The following is a 13014-nucleotide window of genomic DNA, read 5'->3' on the forward strand; positions in this document are numbered from 1 at the left end:
AAAATGACAAGAAATTTGCAAAAACACTGAAGAAAATTTCCAAAACATGATTGTCCGACAGTACGACGAAAAATTCCGACATTTTTCAGCCTCATGAACTCATGGTTACATATGTTTAAAAATCTTTAATTTCACCAAAACAATAAGATAATACAGGATAACACTAATCAATAACATGAATAAGTTTATCGATATAATAAATAACATTTATACGTTGTGGAGGAAGACATATGTCAAGTATCAAGCATTGTTCAAAAAACCGAACGAATAACCTAAAACTGTTAATTCACTTTAAACTTGAACTTACGTAGGTAGGTTGAATATAATATGTTTATAACTCGCTAACACTATACTGGCTTATATTGTATTTTTATCACGAACAACTTTAACACGCAATATTTTCGACGGAAATGATAGTATTTCGGCAGCAAATGACAACCCGCGTGTATAAATAAACCACTGTCATTTTGTTTGAATGATTTGAAAACTGTCAAACGGCATAATTCCGTCATCTCTTTCTGTTACACGAGTCATTATGGTAGAGAGCGAGAGATCAAACCAATCCTTCTGTTCTCACCAATGAGATCTGAGCTTTTAGCCATATTATTCGTTTTCTATAAGAATTTTGAGGTGGGCGTGGCGGTTTCAAATGAGTTTCATGGCCAAAGCTTAGTTAAATGCCCCTGGGCCATACTGGGGCACTGTGATGTAGTGATGGGCAAGATCGAATCATTTACATGATCGAAATATTTTAACGAAACATCAAAAGAATCGAATGATTAATCGATTTAATCGCTCGAAGTTTAGCGGGATCACAAGCTGCATAGTAGTTGGTAAAATAAAAATATGGTAATAATAATTTTTATTCCAGGATGTGGGGAGGTTAGTGCAATCTGAGTGGTTCATTTATGGTGCAATCCCACACGTCCCATATATGTATACATATTTTGTGTACAGTAGGTATGTGAAATTGAAAAAATATATGACAGAGAATAAATTAACAACAAAGTAATTGACAACTATGCATGGCGTGGTGTTGAGTGAGCTTGGGCCCAGCGCTCACTCAGTAGTGGCGCTTGGTACTGGTAGGCTGCGGTCACCAACGTATTGGCGGAGGCCATTAGCCGCATCCTGGCTCCAGTGACCCGGTGTCTCATCAGGCCGGCAAATCCATTCAGTCCTAGTTCCGTGAACATTGTCGATGCGCAATAAATGGGCAAAACCAATGTTCTCATACTGGCTGAATGTTATGTTTATTGTTTACTTTTACGTTGCCCAATTTATTAGAGGTGAGTCGCACTAGATCGTCTTGATACTGTTTCCTAGTATATCGCACTTGTATTTACTTACAAGTGCCAAAAAATTGTGTGGGGTATTGCTCACACTCAGTGCTGGATTCCCCACAATATTTTTTTCGAATCCATGGGGGCGGTTGCTAGAGAATTTCTGAGGAAAATAATTCCTACTTAATAACACTCTTATCACTAAGCGTCTTGCTTGGTCTTGCTCTTCTGGCGAGTATTGCGTATGCGGGGCGCTAAAAACTCGCAAGACGCGCAATACTCGCAAAACACGCGATACTTAAGAAAAAATACTAAGTACGAAAGTATCTTTGAGATATCTGTTTCAAGCATCTGTTTTAGTACATACGCTTCACTTCTACAATCTATTGATATTTGATAGTCCGTTTACTTACTACGAATTTGAATGCTTATACTTCCGTGAAGTCATACTTCGATAGAATAAATAATACAATATTTCATCTCCACAGACAACATGGACACAAATATTATTTATATATAGAACCGATCGGGTCTTTCACAAAAAACACAAACGTAACTTTAAAATACATGTCAACCTTAAATTATTAATATAGCGCCTTCCGTATGATTTTTCGCATAAACAGTGCAACAAAAATGATCAATTTATTATTATTAAAATCTTTCCAACTTATTATAAGTCAGAATGCAATTTTTTACATACTTATGCAATTTTTTACATGTACTGGCGTCGAAAACCATTTATTAAATTAATGAATTATTTACATACTCGTAGCTTCGGTTGGTAGACAATATCCTTTAGACTATTTTTAAAATGTATTTATCATAAAACACCGATTCTTAATATACATATATATTTCTATTATTTTACTATCAGAATTAATAAATTATTCTTGAAAAATGATTTAAAAGCTTTACTGATTGAAACATGATTGGTCGTACGGAATCCGATGTCAAATGTACTATGTTAATAATTAAGTATCTCTTTCTATTACATTCGTGCGTTGATAAGAAAGAGAGAGGTCGCTACACAACTTTATATTGTGTAATTAGGAATGTTGATCTGAGTTTTTGAGATGATTTGTGGTTGTCTTTTAAGTTTTTGAGATTGTTTCAATTTACGTCGTAGTATCTCATGATATTTTAGAATATTTTGTTTAATTCAAAGCGGTAAAATTAAAGCTATTCAATAATATGATGCAACTCAAACAACTAGCGTGACCGCGACTAAAATCACCTACATGCCAATTTAACGTTTTTTTTCAAATTTACGTAAAAGCAATGACAATAACTAGTAAGAAAATTAAAAGCAATTACATTAATGTACCTACGTGAGCAACGTGGGTATACCGATGATACCGTGTGGACTTCAGTGGACGGGCTTTGAATCGCAAATTCTAACGTTTACAATTAATTTCATTATGAAAGTTTCATACATAAAAAGAATACCCTTAATTTAGTGAGACAGACAACATTGATCAAAAATGTACAAGAATTCCTTAATATATATATATTTATATATATATATATATATATATATATATATATATATATATATATATATATATATATATATATATATATATATATATACCTAATCTAGATCGGCCACGGGTACGCAATACTATCGATGTAATGCGTGGATAGAGCACTACCATCGATATGTATTAAAAATAATATCTATTCGTAAACGGACGCAATACTACCAACGTAATGCGTAGACGCAGCACGATCGTCGTTATGCATTAAAAACCACGCAGGATGCTTCTTAGTTCTGAGCATCAAGCGGCATCGTTGTAAATTAACCCAATGTTGCCAAATCTGATGACTTACCCAACCAAACGCTCAAATAATATTCAACAATGTACTCGCGAATGGCCACGGGACGCAGTACTATCGAAGTAATGCGTGGACGCAGCACGATCGTCGTTATGCATTAAAAACCACGCAGGACGCTTCTTAGTTCTGAATGTCAAGCGGCATCGTTGTAAATTAACCCAATGTTGCCAAATCTGATGATTTACTCAACCAAACGCTCAAATAATACATAACAATGCACGCGTGAATGACCACGGGACGCAGTACAGTATATATATATATATATATATATATTTATCCCCTCTCGTACTATGTTGATCTCGCGCGACGGTACGCCAGGTATATGTTGATCCGTTTGCATTTGTTGATCCACCTCGGATATGTTGATCCATTACCCAAGCTGGCATACATATGTAAATCCCTATAGATCAACTTGTGTCATCGAGATTTAGCTGTAAGCCACGCCCATTTTTCGGTCGCATATACATTTTACACGATTTATTTTGTTGATCTATATATTTCTGACAAACTTGACGGCTTGCATGCGTTGTAACTTAACCGCCAATTTCGCGCGCGTTGTCGTACTTAGATCCTGTTAGTACATCCATATTCTATGAAAATGACTTTATACTTACAGAGGATAGACTGCCTCACGAGTATTTATATTGAAATGGAACTTTCGCAAACGTCAAATCCATGCTAAAAAAATTTTTTGAACTTGATTAAACAAAAATTGTAAATTTAATACATCATTTACTACGTTTCGTGACTTAGCAGGGGTGCCCGGGTTCATGGGGTGAGGTTTGTCTGGGTAATTTTATAAGAGAAATTTTAAACTTTGATGGAATAAAATTTGATTTTAATGTATCTTTTACCATCTCTCCCGACGTAAGTTTCTTGTAATGATTAAGTTGAAACAAAGCGTAATATCCATAATATGTGCCTATTCAAATTGCGGCGATTAGATTGGCGAGAATTAAATTTTTCAAATTTTAAATTATGATTGCTAAAAATTTATTCTAATTTTTTTATTACTAAACATGGCTAAAGTCATTTCAAGCTACGATTCCAACCAACGATGTTTTAGTATAAGTTCGTCAATCAACAGGAGCCATAATGTCTGTACATCAGAGCCCTTGAGAATTATTACAATTATGTGTACCGCCGCCCCGGGAACCATTTATTAGATGACCAATAACCCTACCATAGGTCACCGCCAATGTTTAGCGAGATTGTTGTTTATCTCTTGTATATTTTTACATCATATACATCACACAGGAGGCCCTGAGGAAAATCGTAACCCTCAGGGCCTATGTCATCTTTGTGATTGCTGTGTTGGGGGAATTTTGAAGGAAAGGAAGGAGAGTGAGTTCTGGGAAGTAAATAGGTTTGATGGGTGGGTAGTAATCTGGGGTTCAGTGTGTTCGAGTGATATACATAAGAATCTAACTCTCCTACTGCGTTGCAAGGCCATTCGTTGGAAGAGGACTAATCGATCCGGCCCACCACGCAGTTATTAGGCAGGCGCATCCGCCGCCAAGCTCCCAACACACACCCCATAAACTCGGGCACTCCTGCTAAGTCACCAAACATATCCAATAACTTGGGGTGACCTATGGCAGAAGTGTGGGTTATCCAATAAATGGTTCCCGGGGCGGCGGTACACATACCCTCCTCCCAAATTGTAATCAACGTCTACTTTCAAATGCAAAACATAATTTAAAACGTACCTAAATCTCGGCCTCCGTTATCGAGGGGTAAGGCTCTCGACTAGCAATCCGAAGGTCGCGGGCTCAAATAAATTTAACTAAAATTAATTTGTACTATTTTACAATTAGTGTTTGGTAACCAGATCTGAATAGCCAGGTACTTTCCCACCTTCCTCTACGTCATCTCCTTCGAGGTCCACAATACCTTCAGTCTCACAACAACCCCAATTGGGGATGCCATAGTCTCACTGGCTCCAGACGGGAGCAGTTGGGACTCTGGTGTGGTATTCAAATTTTTTTTTTAAATGAAAACAATATTGTAAATATTATAATCAGATGCCAATTATATTTCCTACAAATATACATCTAATTTCGAGAAGTTGAATAAAGTGTTTTTAGCACGGCAAAATGGCAAAATTGCAATATTATTGTAACAATAGCAATATTATAATAGTAGACTAATATGAGACATTAATACATCAATGAATAACATTCATTTTACATGACCACCCAATGAGAAGCTGATTTTTTTTCACAGTTTGTGTAGAACCAAACACGTGTGTGTTATACTAATACCAGCTAGAGGACAGCGTAAAACACTTCAATATTTTTTATTTAAATTTTGATAATTCCTCGATGCTTCATATAAATGTTTCATAAAAAAATATAAATCAAATCACACCACATCCAGACAAAGAAGCCGAAATGTTTTTATACACAAAAAAGGTTTATTTGGATATTCTCTGTATGAAAACTAATTTCGTTAAAAAAACAATACTCTATTGTGAATTTGATCAGACCTAAACTTCGTTGTTAAGATAATGCAGCTGCATGGCCGCCCGCGCCGCCGGCCGCGATATAGGGCCTGTTCAGACACGGCGATAACCGCGCGATTGATAAAATCGCGCGGTTTGAACCGCAAAAATGTTGACTGTTCAAACATCGGCGGTTAGTTAGCGATTAGCGATCAGTTTCAAGATGGAAGAGGAACTAGCGTGTCTGTGGCTGCTTCAGAAAAAAATAAAGAAAAGAAGGAAAAGGCAGTATTGGGTGCATCCAATATTAAGGGATCGACTGACACATGGCCAATTCGTAACGCTATATCCCAATTTAAGAATGTTTGAGAGGAAATTTTTTGACTATTTAAGAATGTCAATAAAATCTTTTGATGAACTAATTAAACTAATCAGGGAAGATATTTCGAGCTCTGAAACACATATGAGGGCAAGCGTGTCACCAGAAAAAAAACTCGTAGTAACTTTGAGGTAAGATATTTATTATATCGCGCGGTGCCCGCAACGCTACTGAACGCTGAGGAAGATCTCCATAGTAATAAAACCGCGTGGGCGCCGCACGATTCTATTTTCTAGCGGTTGAGTGGCGGTAATCGCGAGGTTGGACTAACCGCGCGATTATGTCTGAATGATTATATAAATACCTGCGTAAATAAGACCCACGCGGTTCCCGCGCGATTCTCAAACCGCGCGGTTCCCGCCGTGTCTGAACTAGCACATATCCCGGCCGGCGTTCTTTTGTTATAAAACAACACCCTGATTAGAATACATTTAATTGTTTTGTCTTTGATTTTAGAAATATTTTTAATAAATTAAAAACGGCTATGGAATTCCACGTTTTGCCACCGCGTTTCCAGATACTATTGATTACTTAACACGGCTAAATATTTCAAAATGACTTATTAACGATTCCAGAATGTACTTTATTTACTACTGTTTTAAAAATGTATCTGTTTCTTTAGACAATTTTTTTTTATAAACTGCCTATAAACTACGTTTTATTACTTATCCACTGGAGCGATCTCTGTCATATTTTAGACCGGTCGGTGGCCGAGTTGACATCGCGTTTGGGTCCCACCCAGGCGCGGCGTAGTGTGTTCAATTCCTGGGCTGGCTAAGTCCTCCATCACAACACAAGCAACATTTTCAGCTGACTGTGGTGGTAGTAGGAGATTTTCAAATATTGCCAGGTTATTCGAAACCCGGGAATGTATCTTTCTTTTAAAAAAGTAGTTTATATTGTTTCCGTTAATGTTTTCGGGGGATAATTATACCAGTACAACTCAATTACTGTCAAACTTGTTGTGAAATCAGATATGAGCGCATCAGCAGAATGCTGCCTGCTCATTACATAATAATAATAATAATAATTGACCCCGTACTACAAATAAACCCAAGTTTTTTTTTAAGTTTCTGTGAGTACAACTCCCAAGTCTTGCTCAAGTGCATGTCCGTCCGTAACACTTAGTCAATGTACTTATTTGTTCGTTGTCCTCTTTCCTAATGTGAAGTTTATATTTTGATTTTAATTAATATATTTACACGTTGTTTGGGGTAAAGTTTTATCTCATTCATAAAAAAAAACTTTTTCTTCTTCTGTTTTTATCGAGATTAAAGCAAACTATGATATTAACATATATTTGTTTTTCTTTTTTTATTACATCAAGTAGTAACGGTTCGTGATTAAACAGATTTTCTTGAGGATATAATATAGTGTATTACGTTAAAAATAATTGAAATTTTGAAGAGTAAGTTTAAACTAATTATAAAAACTGCTTTTCGTCATCGAAGTTATTGAAATTGGACTATGTGCTTAAATTCTACATTTCAATCAACATTCTGTTAATGCTGCAATGACCCCGGGGTCGGGGTCATTGCAGTATTAACAATTGGTTTATGAGTATATAGCTTAATTTATATGAGATTGAAAAAAAATCATATACGAATTTGGTGGGCAGTTAAATTGTCTGACGTTGATTATAAGTATTTTTATCGTAAACTTTATATGCAAGACGTAGAAAATGTTAAAGTCAAATTGGTTCAATTGGCTTTGGTCTCCTCTACCGATGAAGCAAGTGATTTCATTGTATAATATTCATTGGGCCTCTGTGAAAAATTTTTCACATAAAATAAAATCGAAAAAATTGATTAAATATAATTGCATTTGTAACCACCTTGTGGTGTTTTTTTCACTGAAAGATGCCGACTTCCGGTCATATTGTTTAAATAATATTAAATGTGAGATAATTCTTTTAAATAAGAAGATTTAATTTTATTTAGAGAACTTTAAAATATAACGATTTGACAATAATTTATACAGAATATTAATATTTAAAAAATAATGTTTATTCGATTTGAATGATTTATGCCAATCATCGGGACTTTCTTTTCAAGAGTTATGCCATTATAAAGTTTACGAATTTTTTTAAATCCTAATAAAAAGTGATAATCGATAAAAATTGGGTGAATTCATTGGTTATAACTTATAATATAGATCATTTTGTATGTATCCATATTCAAATTCGGAGGTATGACTTTTTTATGTGACACATCTCACTAGAGCGCCCCTGTCTTTACACGTTAAATACAGAGAAACTATGTCGCCACCCAGTTGGGCAGCGTTATGGGGCGGGTTAAGGTAGGGTCTGTAGGAATGAATTTATTTATGCGGGTCTTAAAGAGGCCCGGATTATATGGAGGAGGAAAAACAGATGCCGATAGCTCGTTCCACATGCGAGCCGACTTACGATAAAACGAGTTGGAGAAACGACCCGTTCATATATAGATAACATCAACATTACTGTGAACGTGTGTTCCGATCGTGTCCGTTGAGTATCAAGCACGTGCACGGTGCACCGGGATCAATGCTGCTAGCTCCTTTTAACAGGCTCTAATAAAATACCCCTAGAATAGACACAGCATACGCACATTTCGTCATACATGATTTTACCGCACATATGCCTCAGGGATCTCATTTCTACAGTATTCAGTCTACTTTCAGCCTTCTTCTGCCAGTTTCATGCTCACTTCATATATTAGGGTAGGTACCAGCACTCCATTGTGGACTTGCCGGATCGAAAGAGACTGGTTGAGGGATACCTTTTGGCCATAAAAATCTAAAATGGCGGCAAAAGGAATAATGTTATATGGTATATTTTGAACTTCTTACCACCTCTCCAGATTACGCTTCGTGACTTAGTAGGGGTGGCCGGGTTCTTGATTATAATGGGTAATTATTTAAAAAGGGTAATCAATGGATGATTGAACGCGGTTGGAGATAGCAAAAAACTGTCCAAAGAAGCGAAACTCCACAATGGAGTGCTGGTACCTACCCTAATATATGGAAGTGAGGCATGGAACTGGCAGAAGAAGGCTGAAAGTACACTGAATACTGTAGAAATGAGATCCCTGAGGCATATGTGCGGTAAAATCATGTATGACGAAATCTATTCTACAGGTATTTTATTAGAGCCTGTTAAAAGGAGCTAGCAGCATTGATCCCCGGTGCACGTGGGTGATACTCGACGGTCACGAGCGGAACGCACGTTCACAATAAAGTTGATGTTGTCTTTATGAGAACGGGTCGTTTTTCCAACTCGTTTTTGCGTAAGTCCGCTCGTGTGTGTGTTTTTTCCTCCATATAATACCGTGCACCTGCTTGATACTTGGCGGACACGAGCGAAACACAGGTTCACAGTAAAGTTGATGTTATCTATACATATATGAACGGGTCGTTTCTCCGACTCGTTTTACCGTAAGTCGGCTCGCATGTGGAACGAGCTATCAGCATCTGTTTTTACTCCTCCATATAATTCGCGCCTCTTTCAGATCCGCATTAATAAATTCATCCCTACAGCCCCTACCTTAACCCGCCTTATAAGTCACGAAGCATAATCAGGAGAGATGGTAAAAGATACAGGTTCAAAATTTCCTACATAACATTATTCCTTTTGCCGCCATTTTGGATTTTTATGGTCGAAAGGTATCCCTCAACCAGTTTATTTCGATCCGGCCCGCCACGCAGTAGATGGGAAAACGCATCCGCCGCCAGGACCTAGACAAACCTCACCCTATGAACCCGTGTACCCCTGCTAAGTTATGATTTTTTTATGGATTTGTTTTTGCGAAATTTTCGTTTCAATCTAAATACGCATACATTTCTTATAAACAATTCAAGCAACACACGTCATTTTGATTTGAAACGGTACCATCTCACAGTCATTTCATGCGATATTCGACTCTAGAGACTAATACTTTGAGTTCAATATCACAAAAGATTACGGAATCACATAAAACCTTGTGATGAACAGTCCATCGATTGCCCCTTGATTGGTTCATTTAGTAAAACCATATATAGGGACACAGATCAACTTTGTCTAATAACTTCTTACCTGGATCAACATACTACGGGAAAAGATCAATATATATGAGATCAACATAAGTATGCCAATTTGGGTAGATCAACATACTACGGGAATAGATCAATATATATGAGATCAACATAAGTATGCCAATTTGGGTAGATCAACATACTACGGGAATAGATCAATATATATGAGATCAACATAAGTATGCCAATTTGGGTAGATCAACATAAATTATGCATCCGATTTCCATACAAATTTTGAAAATTTTATTAACAGTATATCAAATGGTTTTTCTGGCAAACTGGCAACATTGATAATTATTGTACCACTGTTGTCAATTCATTCAGATGTATTCCATAATAGCCAAGTTATATGGTGTTAAAGGTGGATCAACTTAGTCTAACAACTTCTTACTGGATCAACATAATACGGGAAGAGGACAATATATATATATATATATATATATATATATATATATATATATATATATATATATATATATATTGTCCTCTTCCCGTAGTATGTTGATCCAGTAAGAAGTTGTTAGACTAAGTTGATCCACCTTTAACACCAAATAACTTGGCTATTATGGAATACATCTGTATGAACTGACAACAGTGGTACAATAATTATCAATGTTGCCAGTTTGCCAGAAAAACCATTTGATATACTGTTAATAAAATTTTCAAATTTTGTATGGAAATCGGATGCATAATTTATGTTGATCTACCCAAATTGGCATACTTATGTTGATCTCATATATATTGATCTATTCCCGTAGTATGTTGATTCAGGTAAGAAGTTATTAGACAAAGTTGATCTGTGTCCCTATATATGGTTTTACTAAATGAACCAATCAAGGGGCAATCGGTGGACTGTTCATCACAAGGTTTTATGTGATTCCGTAATCTTTTGTGATATTGAACCCAAAGTATTAGTCTCTAGAGTCGAATATCGCATGAAATGACTGTGAGATGGTACCGTTTCAAATCAAAATGACGTGTGTTGCTTGAATTGTTTATAAGAAATGTATGCGTATTTAGATTGAAACGAAAATTTCGCAAAAACAAATCCATAAAAAAATCATAACTTAGCAGGGGTACACGGGTTCATAGGGTGAGGTTTGTCTAAGTCCTGGCGGCGGATGCGTTTGCCCATCTACTGCGTGGCGGGCCGGATCGAAAAAGAAACTGGTTGAGGGATACCTTTCGACCATAAAAATCCAAAATGGCGGCAAAAGGAATAATGTTACGTAGGAAACTTTGAACCTGTATCTTTTACCATCTCTCCTGATTACGCTTCGTGACTTAGTAGGGTAGGCCGGGTTCTTGGTTATAATGGGTAATTAATGGGTGATTGGACGCGGTTGGAGCTAACTAAAAACTGTCCAAAGAAGAGAAGCTAGCAGTCCACAATGGAGTGCTGGTACCTACCCTAATATATGGAAATGAGGCATGGAATTGGCAGAAGAAGGCTGAAAGTAGACAGAATACTGTAGAAATGAGATCCCTGAGGCATATGTGCGGTAAAATCATGTATGACGAAATCTATTCTACAGGTATTTTATTAGAGCCTGTTAAAAGGAGCTAGCAGCATTGATCCCCGGTGCACGTGCGTGATACTCGGCGGTCACGAGCGGAACGCACGTTCACAATAAAGTTGATGTTGTCTTTATGAGAACGGGTCGTTTCATATATAAACAGGCTCTAATAAAATACCCCTAGAATAGACACAGCATACGCACATTTCGTTATACATGATTTTACCACACATATGCCTCAGGGATCTCATTTCTACAGTATTCAGTCTACTTTCAGCCTTTTTCTGCCAGTTTCATGCTCATTTCCATATATTAGGGTAGGTACCAGCACTCCATCGTGGAGTTTCGCTTCTTTGGACAGTTTTTTGCTATCTCTAACCGCGTTCAATCATCCATTGATTACCCATTTTAAATAATTACCCATTATAATCAAGAACCCGGCCACCCCTACTAAGTCACGAAGCGTAATCAGGAGAGGTGGCAAGAAGTTCAAAATATACCATATAACATTATTCCTTTTGCCGCCATTTTAGATTTTTATGGCCAAAAGGTATCCCTCAACCAGTCTCTTTCGATCCGGCAAGTCCACAATGGAGTGCTGGTACCTACCCTAATATATGGAAATGAGCATGAAACTGGCAGAAGAAGGCTGAAAGTAGACTGAATACTGTAGAAATGAGATCCCTGAGGCATATGTGCGGTAAAATCATGTATGACGAAATGTGCGTATGCTGTGTCTATTCTAGGGGTATTTTATTAGAGCCTGTTTATATATGAACGGGTCGTTTCTCCAAATCGTTTTATCGTAAGTCGGCTCGCATGTGGAACGAGCTATCGGCATCTGTTTTTCCTCCTCCATATAATCCGGGCCTCTTTAAGACCCGCATTAATAAATTCATTCCTACAGACCCTACCTTAACCCGCCCCATAACGCTGCCCAACTAGGTGGCGACATAGTTTCTCTGTATTTAACGTGTAAAGACAGGGGCGCTCTAGTGAGATGTGTCACATAAAAAAGTCATACCTCCGAATTTGAATATGGAGACATACAAAATGATCTATATTATAAGTTATAACCAATGAATTCACCCAATTTTTATCGATTATCACTTTTTATTAGGATTTAAAAAAAATCGTTAACTTTATAATCACATAACTCTTGAAAAGAAAGTCCCAATGATTGGCATAAATCATTCAAATCGAATAAACATTATTTTTTAAATATTAATATTCTGTATAAATTATTGTCACATCTTACCGGAAATCGTTATATTTTAAAGTTCTCTAAATAAAATTAAATCTTCTTATTTAAAAGAATTATCTCACATTTAATATTATTTAAACAATATGACCGGAAGTCGGCATCTTTGAGTGAAATATAATAATGCAAAAACTAAAAAAACACCACAAGGTGGTTACAAATGCAATTATATTTAATCAATTTTTTCGATTATATTTTATGTGAAGAATTTTTCACAGAGGCCCAATGAATATTACACAATGAAA

This window comes from Hesperophylax consimilis, chromosome 9, assembly GCF_061612785.1.
Source record: "Hesperophylax consimilis isolate HC1 chromosome 9, BYU_Hcon_1.0, whole genome shotgun sequence".
NCBI classification, from domain to species: Eukaryota; Metazoa; Arthropoda; class Insecta; order Trichoptera; family Limnephilidae; genus Hesperophylax; species Hesperophylax consimilis.